Source organism: Triticum dicoccoides, chromosome 5B (genome assembly GCF_002162155.2).
Source record: "Triticum dicoccoides isolate Atlit2015 ecotype Zavitan chromosome 5B, WEW_v2.0, whole genome shotgun sequence".
Lineage (NCBI taxonomy): Eukaryota > Viridiplantae > Streptophyta > Magnoliopsida > Poales > Poaceae > Triticum > Triticum dicoccoides.
Window position 1 is genome coordinate 217,819,699 of NC_041389.1, and position 11,522 is coordinate 217,831,220.

Below are 11,522 nucleotides of genomic sequence, written 5' to 3' on the forward strand. Positions count from 1 at the left end.
GAGGGAGATTAGGGCTTGGCGGAGGCTCCGTGTCGTGAAACGCGATGAAACTTTCTCTCTGATTTTTTTTCTCCCCGAGACAGAGTATATGGAGTTGGAGTTGAGGTCGGAGGAGGTCCAGGGGGCCCACGAGATAGGGGGTCGCGCCCTAGGGGGGCGCCCCCTTGTCTCGTGGACTAGCCGTGGGCCCCCTGGCCTTAATTCCTTCGCCAAAAATTCTTATTAATTCCAAAAAGTGCCTCCGTGGATTTCCAGGACATTCCGAGAACTTTTCTTTTCTACACATAAAACAACATCATGGCAGTTCTGCTGAAAACAGCGTTAGTCCGGGTTAGTTTCATTCAAAAGATGCAAGTTAGAGTCCAAAACAAGGGCAAAAGTGTTTGGAAACCCTTGGTGGCTTGTGGGCCCCCTAGACCTCCTCCGACCCTAACTCCAACTCTATATTCACATCCGGAGAGAAAAAAATCAGAGAGAAGGATTCATCGCGTTTTACGATACGGAGCCGCCGCCACCTCCTGTTCTTCATCAGGAGGGCAGATCTGGAGTCCGTTCGGGGCTCCGGAGAGGGGGATTCGTCGCCATCATCATCACCAACCTTCCTCCATCACCAATTTCATGATGCTCACCGCCGTGCGTGAGTAATTCCATCGTAGGCTTGCTGGACGGTGATGGGTTCGATGAGATTTATCATGTAATCAAGTTAGTTTTGTTAGGGTGTGATCCCTAGTATCCACTATGTTCTGAGATTGATATTGCTATGACTTTGCTATGCTTAATTCTTGTCACTAGGGCCCGAGTGCCATGATTTCAAATCTGAACCTATTATGTTTTCAGGAATATATTTGTGTTCTTCATATTATCTTGCAAGTTGTAGACACCTATTATGAGTTATGATCCGCATACCCCAAGGTGACAATAATTGGGATTCTTTCCAGTGATTACCATAGTTTGAGGAGTTCATGTATTCACTAAGTGCTAATGCTTTGGTCCAGTTCTCTATTAAAAGGAGGCCTTAATATCCCTTAGTTTAAATTAGGACCCCGCTGCCACAGGAGGGTAGGACAAAAGATGTCATGCAAGTTCTTTTCCATAAGCACGTATAATTATATATGAAATACATGCCTATATTATATTGATGAATTGGAGCTAGTTCCGTGTCACCCTAGGTTATGATTGCTATGTGATGAATATCATCCGACACAATTATGATTGTTGATCAATTGCCTACGAGTTTTTCACATATTAATCTTTGCTAAGTTACTTTCATTGCTACTGTTGTTACGATCACTACAAAACTGCTACTGTTACTTTTGCCACCGTTACTGTTACTTCCATACTACTTTGCTACTAAGTACTTTGCTGCAGATATTAAGTCTTTCAGGTGTGATTGAATTGACAACTCAGTTGCTAACACTTGAGAATATTATTTGGCTCCCCTTGTGTCGAATCAATAAATTTGGGTTGAATACTCTACCCTCGAAAACTGTTGTGTAGCGACCAGACCTCAAACGGTTTGATCTATGTGCTCAGTGTCATCCCTGGATCAGTAATGCTGACACCACACAGTACTTGGAGGATTTATAACAGAGTAACAATCACACACTTATTACATCGAATGTCTCAAAAGAGAACTTATTGAAATAAATATGGCTTAAGGCCATCTAATATGATAACAGTGGAAGGCTTGGAAGATAAGCGAGTCCATCAACTCCAACGGCATCACTGAGTATAGAACCACGACCTAACAGCACCTTACTCGTCGTCTGAAAAGTCTGCAACATGAAACGTTGCAGCCGAAAACGGGTCAGCACATGGAATATGCTGGCAATGTAACACATAGAGAATAACAATGGAGATAGGCTATACTACATGCATATTTGGCTGGTTGTAAAGCTCTATGGTTACAGTTTTTGCATAAAGCCAATTTTTCCCTACTGCAAAGGAATAAATTCATTTAACTATCATGGTGGTTGTTAAACATTGAGAATGGTTGACAGGATTCTCAATCCCAATTAGAAAGTACTCATTAAAAACCCAACAATATTAATTAAAGTAGCATGATGAGATTCACATGATAATCAAGTACTAGATACTCAAGACGTCCATAACCGGGGACATGACTAACCATGATTAGTTTATACACTCTGCAGAGGTTTGCGCACTTTTCCCACAAGACTCGATCGCCTCCGTTTGATTCCTCGCACTACATGATGTTTGAGAAACGGATGACCGAGACATAGTCTTTCGGAAGCACTAGCACCTTACATGTGGGTAGACCGGTACACCTACTTTCCCCTACATCTGCTAGTCTACCCGTAAGAGTTCGCACGACTTAATCAACTATGCCAGAGCCCATAATGGCTTGTGGCTGCACACATAAGTTTCTAGTTTGAATAATCTCATGATCCCTTTGAGCCTGGGTGGCGGTCCGAAGAAATACAGGCAAGTCCTGCTAGAAAACAGGTGCCTCAATCCACCCAGATGTGTGTTTAAGTTGCCACCTTAAATAAACCATTAATTTACAATCTCACATCTGTCATGGATACACTCACCCAATCCACGTCTACTAGCATAGCATGGCATAATAAGCAAACGTAGAAGTAACTCCCAAAGGTTTGATAATAAAACAGGTAATAGGTACTACCTCATCTACTTCCCATCCCACAATTTAATTAGATCCTAATCATGCAATGTTTGAGGAGATCTAATGCATAAAAACTGGGTAGTAGAAAGGCATGATCTAGTGTTACTTGCCTTGCTGATGATCCGCGAGACCTAGAGACTCGAAGTAACAGGCGGCGCACTCCGGGTATTCTATCGCAGACAAACAAACAAGCATACAATACGTACTCATCTAATGCACAGGTAAAACTCGAATAAAAGATCCAACCAGAATGTTCAACTTAAGAACTCCGGTTTGCAAAAGAATCAAATCAAATAAAGCAACGAAAGTCAAACGGCGAAAGAAAACAGCTTCGTTTTACTAATCTGGATCTAAGTCAAATTTTACAGAAGCAAAAACTTGTTTAAGTAGATTATTCGGAAAGAGGGTTTCGAGACGAAACTTCAGGCGCTTGAATCGCCTGATTCCGATAAATGAGCGAAAAGTTATACTAAAACGAAAATCGGATCAGAAAACGCGATCAGAAAAATCGCGGATTAAATCCGAGAAAAAGAAAAACGACGAACGGGACAACGAACGAACGTTCGTTAATTAAATGAATCTGATGAAAGCGTTCGTTAAAACGAACTAACGGACGAACGTCCGCTAATTAACCTAAACCGAAAATAAAAACCGAAAACTAAATAAAAATGAAACTAAAAAAACCGAAAAAAAACCGTAATAAAACCGCCCGGTTTTTAAGAAAACCGGCGGCACGCGGTTCGAGGCGGCGGCGAACCTCGGCGGCGGCGGCGAAGTCCGGCGGGGTCCGGCGACGGCGGGCGGCGGCGCTAGCGGCGGCGACGGCGGCGGATTAGGGTTAGGGTTTCGGTGTGGCTGGGCCGGGGCGCCGGGGCGGCGCTATTTATAGTGCCCCCCCGAGCGGAGTCCCGCTCGGGCACGGCCCATAGGTCGGTGCGCGTTTTTTTTAAATAATTCCTTGCAGAAGAAAAATAAAAAGAAATACTAAACGGACTCCAAAAATCCCGAAATAAATTTTCCCCGGCTTATAAAATCAAGCCGGACTAGATGAACATTTATTTGGGGCCTAAATGTAATTTTGAAAAACGCGCATTTTTCCTAAATTCAAATAGAAAGCAAAAAAACTCCAAAATAAATCTTATTTGATTTTTTATTAAATCTTCATTATTTCTTTATTTTGGGAAAGTCATTTTATTCCCTCTCTAAATTTTTGGTAGTAGAAATAATTGAATATAAAATAAATAAAATCAATGATCCTATTTTCAAAATTTGAGAAATACTCAAATAAGAAAATAACGAAATCCCCAACTCTCTCCGTGGGTCCTTGAGTTGCGTAGAATTTCTAGGATCGAGCCAAAATGCAACAAAAATATGATATGCAATGATGATCTATGTATAACATTCCAAATTGAAAATTTGGGATGTTACAAACCTACCCCCCTTAAGATGAATCTCGCCCTCGAGATTCAGGTTGGCTAGCAAATAGGTGAGGGTGGTCCTTGAGTAGATCTTCCTCTCGCTCCCAAGTGGCTTCCTCCTCAGTGTGGTGGCTCCACTGAACTTTGCAAAACTTGATAACCTTACTGCGGGTAACTCTGCTGGCATATTCCAAAATCTTAACAGGTTTCTCTTCATAGGTCAGATCTTCTTTCAACTGAATCGTTTCCAATGGCACCGTATCTCTCAGTGGTATATCAGTCATCTCTGCGTGACACTTCTTCAACTGTGAAACATGAAACACATCGTGAACTCCTGATAATCCCTCAGGTAATTCCAACTTGTATGCTACTTCTCCCATGCGTTCCAAAACCTTGTATGGCCCCACAAAACGTGGCGCTAACTTTCCTTTAACTCCAAAGCGCTTAACTCCCCGAAGTGGAGATACTCGAAGATAAACTCTGTTTCCGACTTCGTATTCTGTCTCCTTGCGTTTCGAATCTGCATAGCTCTTCTGCCTTGACTGAGCTACCTTGAGCCTGTCGCGAATCAACTTTACTTTCTGTTCAGACTCCTTAATCAAATCTGGTCCAAACAACTGACGGTCTCCAACCTCATCCCACAACAACGGGGTTCTGCACCTCCTTTCGTATAAGGCTTCGAAAGGGGCTATCTTCAAGCTAGATTGGTAACTATTGTTGTATGAAAACTCCGCGTATGGCAAGTTGTCATCCCAACTTGATCCATAATCCAAAACACAAGCTCTAAGCATATCCTCCAAAATCTGATTGACTCTCTCGGTTTGTCCATCTGTCTGTGGGTGGAAAGCTGTGCTAAACTCCAGTATGGTTCCCAATGTTTCGTGCAACTGCTTCCAGAACTTCGAGGTGAATTGGGTTCCTCTATCTGATACGATACTCCTCGGAACTCCATGCAAACATACAATCCTCGTCATGTATATCTTAGCCAATTTGGCACTGCTGTAGGTAGTCTTTACTGGGATGAAATGAGCTACCTTCGTCAAACGATCAACTACAACCCAAATCGAGTCATAGCCTGAACGAGTCCTGGGCAATCCCATGATGAAATCCATGCCTAGTTTGTCCTACTTCCATTCGGGTATAGGCAATGGCTGCAATAATCCAGCTGGCTTCTGATGTTCTGCCTTCACCCTCTGACATACGTCACAAACTGCTACATACTCCGCGATATCCTTCTTCATTCCGGTCCACCAGAATGTTTCCTTCAAATCCAAATACATCTTTGTATTTCCGGGGTGGATCGAATACGGTGAATCATGTGCCTCTTGCAGAATCAACTTCCTGATCTCCGGGTTATTGGGCACATAAACACGGTCCTCAAATCGTAGGGTATCGTACTCATCCTCACGAAATCCCTTAGCCTTCCCCTTGCTCATCTGTTCCTTAGTAGTGGCAACTTCCGTATCTGCCTTTTGAGCTTCTCTGATTCTATCCATCAATGTAGACTGAATCTCCATTGCTGCTACATAGCCTCTCGGAACTATTTCCAAACATAGCTCTCGAAGGTCCTCTGCTAACTCCTTGGGTATTTCTCCCGTCATTAGAGTATTGACATGGCTCTTGCGGCTCAACGCGTCTGCTACAACGTTAGCCTTCCCGGGGTGATAATGCAATCTCATATCATAATCATTAATAAGTTCCAACCATCTCCTCTGCCTGAGATTTAACTCCTTCTGCGTGAAGATGTACTTCAAACTCTTGTGATCCGTGTACACCTCACAATGATTCCCAATGAGAAAATGTCTCCACGTTTTCAGTGCATGCACTACGGCTGCTAACTCCAAATCATGAGTAGCATAATTCAACTCATGGGGCTTAAGCTGTCGTGAAGCATACGAAACAACTCTTCCCTCCTGCATAAGCACTGCTCCAAGTCCTCGTCGTGAAGCGTCGCAATACACTTCATAATCCTTAGTCTGATCTGGCAGAATCAACACTGGTGAGGTAACCAAACCTTTCTTCAATTCTTGGAAACTAGCCTCACACTCCTCAGTCCAAATGAACTTAGTATCCTTCTTCAACAACTCTGTCATAGGCTTGGCGATCTTCGAGAAATTTTCAATGAATCTTCGGTAGTATCCTGCGAGTCCAAGGAAACTCCTGATCTCTCCAACTGTGGTTGGTGCTTCCCAGTTTGTCACAGTGACTACTTTAGTGGGGTCTACTGCGATACCTTCTCCGGATATAACATGTCCAAGAAATCCAACTTCCTTCAACCAAAACTCACACTTGCTGAACTTGGCGTATAGCTGACGTTCCCTGAGCTTCTCGAGTACTGATTGCAAGTGCTCCTTGTGTTCCTCTTCATTCTTCGAGTAAACCAAAATATCATCAATGAACACCACAACGAACTTATCCAAAAACTCCATAAACACCCTGTTCATCATGTTCATAAAATAGGCTGGGGCGTTAGTCAGACCAAATGACATAACGGTATACTCATACAGCCCGTACCTGGTGGTAAAAGCCGTCTTCGGTATATCTTGCTCCCGAATCTTCAACTGATGGTACCCTGATCGCAGATCGATCTTGGAAAACACCTTAGCTCCTTGCAACCGATCAAACAGATCATTGATCATTGGTAGTGGGTACTTGTTCTTGATTGTTACTTCATTCAATCCGCGATAATCAACAACCATTCTTAACGATCCATCCTTCTTCTCCACTAGAACTACTGGCGATCCCCAAGGCGAAGAACTTGGGCGAATAAAACCTTTGTCCAACAACTCCTTAATCTGCTTCTTGATTTCTTCCAAATCTTGGGCTGGCATCCTGTACGGTCTCTTGGATATTGGCCCAGTGCCTGGCAGTAGCTCAATTAAGAACTCAATGTCTCTATCCGGTGGCATGCCTGGCAACTCTTCTAGAAATACATCGGGGAAATCCCTTACCACTGGTACTTCCTCCTGCACAACTCCTGATAAGGAATTTACATGTGCTCTTCTCGGCTCATGCCGTGATACATACTTGATCCTTATCCCTTCGGGTGTTGTAAGCAAAATTGTCTTACTGGCGCAATCAATGTTTCCTCCATACATCGACAGCCAATCCATACCAAGAATTACATCCAATCCTTGGGATTCCAATATAATCAAATCCGTGGGGAAAACATGCCTCCCTATACTCAACGGCACCTGGAAGCATCCTTGACTGACCATAAACTCATCTCCCGGTGAACTTACTAGCATGGGTGTCTTAAGAGTCTTAGTGGGCAGGTTAAACTTATTCACAAATCCCCTTGATATGTATGAATGCGATGCACCAGTATCGAAAAGAACAACTTCAGTAAATGCCTTAACCAAAAACTTACCTATTACTGCGTCTGGCTGAGCTTCAACCTCCTCCACGGTAACGTGGTTAACTTGCCCCCTATTGAAAGGGTTCGGCTTCTTTCCTGAGCTTCCATTGCCATTTCCATTTTGGGCTTCAGGACAATCATTTGCATAATGCCCCGTCTTGCGGCACTTATAACAAGTGATATGGCTCAGGTCTGCTTTGGATGGTGTTGACGGGGTGGTGCGGCTTTGTCCATTGCTTCCTCCATTCCCGTTTCCATTCTTTGTGCCATTGTGATTGTGTGATCTGCCTCCTCCATGAGTATGCTGAAAATGTCCTCCTGACTTTGGGGTAAAGCGTGGCTTCTGCTGAGCTCCAAAATTATACTTCCCATGTGCATACTTTCTCTTACGATTATCAATCTGCTGCTGCTTCCCTTCAATCATAAGAGCACGATCTACTAACTCCTGGTAATTATTGAAAGTGGCTACTATCAACTGCATGCTCAGCTCATCATTCAGTCCTTCTAGAAACTTCTCCTGCTTAGCTGCATCCGTAGCAACGTCATCTGGGGCATAACGTGCTAGCTTACTAAAATCATCCACATACTGGCCAACTTTCCGTCCTCCTTGGCGTAAGTTGCGAAACTCACGCTTCTTCATGGCCATAGCTCCTGTTGAAACATGGGCAGTACGAAATGCTTGCTGAAACTGATTCCATGTGACAGTGTCTACAGGGTAAGTGGCTGTAAAATTCTCCCACCATGCTGCGGCGGGTCCGTCAAGCTGATGCGCGGCAAACTTCACGTTTTCTCCATCTGTGCATCCTGCAGTGGTCAACTCCCTCCCTATCTTACGGAGCCAATCATCTGCTACTATCGGCTCGGTGCTACTGGAAAACACCAGCGGATTCAACCTTAAGAAACGTGCCAGATGGTCAACAGGTGGTGGTGGTGGTGGGTTGTTGTTGTTGCCTTGGTTCTGTACCAATGTTTGAATCAAGGTATTCTGCTGCTGAATCAACTGAGTGATCTCTAGCGGGAAAACAACTCGGGGTCGCGTCTCGGAGGCATCTGAGGGTTTAAAGGGAAGAGTTAAGAATAGAATGAGGTCTAGTGAGAATACACTACCCATATGCACATGAGACAAACACACAATATCATTCCAATCAATTCAAACAAGGGCATACAATGGTCTAACTATCGTTACAAAAGTGCTTGGACTAAAACTAGTTAAATGGTGGAAAATTCTACTGCTGTTATGGTGGTCATCTAGAAAAACTGCTCCGATGCAGATTCCATGATATCTGCTCCAGCTTCATCAACATAGTCATCATCGCTGTCGTCGGGATCCGAGTCGGTGTCGTCGATGATGATATAATTATCTGGACATGTAGGTTCATCCTCTTCTCCTCGGGGTGCTGAACCTCCCATGAATACTCCAATCTTCTCCTTAAGGTCACCGTTCTGTCTTACTAGAGCGACGATTTCTTCCATATAGTCTTTACGTGTAGCCTTGAGTTCTGCTTCTAGCTCCTTGATCCTGGTCATAGCCTTCTGTAGCTCCTCCATATCTGCACACATCTGGTTCTCCTGGCGTCGGATGTGTTGGTTTAACTCCTGAATATAAGCTGCGATTGATCTGTCCCTCCTGGTGGTGATCATCTCCCAATGCTCATCTCGGCGCCCACAAATCTGGTAGATAGTATTCTTGAGATCGTTGTAGTAAACTTCTCCAATTCGTCCCATGGCGATGTGAGCTGCCATGCTCTTTCCTAGGCTCCATGTTGGTGCATCAAAGGTAAACTCTATTGGTTCCGTGACTGGTGCAAACGTCCTTCCTGGAATGTAGACTTGAATCCTCCAGCGCTCCTCTTCGGGTAAAGTGGCGTTGAAGGTCCCGGTGAAGCTTGGTACTCCTATGTTCAAGTATCTAGCGGCTTCCTTCAAGTGACATCCAAAAGGTGAATTCTCATCGGGTTGCGCAAACTTGATCCTTGCATCCGCCATCCTAAAGAATAGAAAAGATGAGGAGTCAGAAATGAGAAAAAAGAGTAGTGGTCTAGGGCTTAAGCTTAGTGGCCGTGTCCTACAGTCAGCGTGTGCTCTGATACCACCTTGTAGCGACCAGACCTCAAACAGTCTGATCTCTATGCTCAGTGTCATCCTTGGATCAGTAATGCTGACACCACACAGTACTTGGAGGATTTATAACAGAGTAACAATCACACACTTATTACATCGAATGTCTCAAAAGAGAACATACTGAAATAAATATGGCTTAAGGCCATCTAATATGATAACAGCGGAAGGCTTGGAAGATAAGCGAGTCCATCAACTCCAACGGCATCACTGAGTATAGAACCACGACCTAACAGCACCTTACTCGTCGTCTGAAAAGTCTGCAACATGAAACGTTGCAGCCCGAAAACGGGTCAGCACATGGAATATGCTGGCAATGTAACACATAGATAATAATAATGGATATAGGCTATACTACATGCATATTTGGCTGGTGGTAAAGATCTATGGTTATAGTTTTTGCATAAAGCCAATTTTTCCCTATTGCAAAGGAATAAATTCATTTAACTATCATGGTGGTTGTTAAACATTGAGAATGGTTGACAGCATTCTCAATCCCAATTAGAAAGTACTCATTAAAAGCCCAACAATATTAATTAAAGTAACATGATGAGATTCACATGATAATCAAGTACTAGATACTCAAGACGTCCATAACTGGGGACACAGCTAACCATGATTAGTTTATACACTCTGCAGAGGTTTGTGCACTTTTCCCACAAGACTCGATCGCCTCCGTTTGATTCCTCGCACTACATGATGTTTGAGAAACGAATGACCGAGACATAGTCTTTTGGAAGCACTAGCACCTTACATGTGGGTAGACCGGTACACCTACTTTCCCCTACATCTGCTAGTCTACCCGTAAGAGTTCGCACGACTTAATCAACTATGCCAGAGCCCATAATGGCTTGTGGCTGCACACGTAAGTTTCTAGTTTGAATAATCTCATGATCCCTTTGAGCCTGGGTGGCGGTCCGAAGAAATACAGGCAAGTCCTGCTAGAAAACAGGTGCCTCAATCCACCCAGATGTGTGTTTAAATTTCCACCTTAAATAAACCATTAATTTACAATCTCACATCTGTCATGGATACACTCACCCAATCCACGTCTACTAGCATAGCATGGCATAATAAGCAAACGTAGAAGTAACTCCCAAAGGTTTGATAATAAAACAGGTAATAGGTACTACCTCATCTACTTCCCATCCCACAATTTAATTAGATCCTAATCATGCAATGTTTGAGGATAGATCTAATGCATAAAAACTGGGTAGTAGAAAGGTATGATCAAGTGTTACTTGCCTTGCTGATGATCCGTGAGACCTAGAGACTCGAAGTAACAGGCGGCGCACTCCGGGTATTCTATCGCAGACAAACAAACAAGCATACAATAAGTACTCATCTAATGCACAGGTAAAACTCGAATAAAAGATCCAACCAGAATGTTCAACTTAAGAACTCCGGTTTGCAAAAGAATCAAATCAAATAAAGCAACGAAAGTCAAACGGCGAAAGAAAACAGCTTCGTTTTACTAATCTGGATGTAAGTCAAATTTTACAGAAGCAAAACTTGTTTAAGTAGATTATTCGGAAAGAGGGTTTCGAGACGAAACTTCACGCGCTTGAATCGCCTGATTCTGATAAACGAGCGAAAAGTTATACTAAAACGAAAATCGGATCAGAAATCACGATCAAAAAAATCGCGGATTAAATCCGAGAAAAAGAAAAACGACGAACGGGTCAACGAACGAACGTTCGTTAATTAAACTAATCTGACGAAAGCGTTCGTTAAAACGAACTAACGGACGAACGTCCGCTAATTAACCTAAACCGGAAATAAAAACCGAAAACTAAATAAAAACGAAACTAGGAAAACGAAAAAAACCGTAATAAGACCGCCCGGTTTTTAAGAAAACCGGCGGCACGCGGTTCGAGGCGGCGGCGAACCTCGGCGGCGGCGGCGAAGCCGGTGGGGCTCCGGCGGGGTCCAGCGACGGCGGGCAGCGCCGCTGGCGGCGGCGGCGGCGGTGGATCGGGCT